This window comes from Ochotona princeps, chromosome 28 (genome assembly GCF_030435755.1).
Source record: "Ochotona princeps isolate mOchPri1 chromosome 28, mOchPri1.hap1, whole genome shotgun sequence".
Classification (NCBI taxonomy): domain Eukaryota; kingdom Metazoa; phylum Chordata; class Mammalia; order Lagomorpha; family Ochotonidae; genus Ochotona; species Ochotona princeps.
The window spans coordinates 8,743,124-8,744,070 of NC_080859.1; positions in this window are offsets into that span (position 1 = coordinate 8,743,124).

Below are 947 nucleotides of genomic sequence, written 5' to 3' on the forward strand. Positions count from 1 at the left end.
CAGGGAGCTGGATGGGAAGCAGAGCCGCCGGGATTAGAACCGGCGACCATATGGGATCCCGGCGCATTCAAGGCAAGGACTTTAGCTGCTAGGCCACACACCGGGCCCAGAGAGTCATGTAGTTTTACCTTCACAAATTCTCTCAACAAACACATGGCATGTATTTATTCTATAACCCAGTGTGTCTTCCTCTCTCAACACAATAGTTTTCCAGTTGATTAATGTTTCCCATCAGATGGCATTCCATCTTTGCTTCCTGTTTGTTCCCAAAGCCCAGCTCAGCCATTGCTGGACAGTACCAGGCAGAATTGATCGCTGCTCTCCGCATCTGAAAGCACTTCTCATCCTGTGTTGTGATTAATAGTGTATGTTTCTGTCACTATTGCTCGATTTTGATCTCTTTGAAAACAGGGGTCAAATATTTTTCATCTTTATAACCTTAGGGTTTATAACATCGGACACAAAGGAACTCCATAAATAGCTGTGAAACTGAATCCAATGAATCCAGTTCCTACAGGCTCAAAGATGCGCGTGAGGCAGAGCTGGAATTCCAGCCCAGTTCTAGACTGACTCCTGAGCTCAAGCAATTGTCGAACAAGATGTTCTGCCTTTCTTAATGGTCTCACAGCTGTCTTCTTGCCTGTACATGCCAGCTAGTGTTCAGTTGGCTGTATCACTTAGATGATGGGTAATTTCTTATATTGAGTCTCGGATCTGATTTGCAGGTGGGCTGATCTGTTCTGTGCTGTTTGCAAAAGGACTCATAATAACACACGGAGTTCAAATACATCATGGCAAAAATAGAAAACTTTACAAAACTTTTTTCCACTCTGCAGATTTTTTTTTCATGTCAGAGAACAAGAGCTAAATGAGAGGCAGTGGTACATAAACTGTTCATATAGTCCTATAGAGGCTGATGTATAGTAATGGCCCCAGATCATAAACGC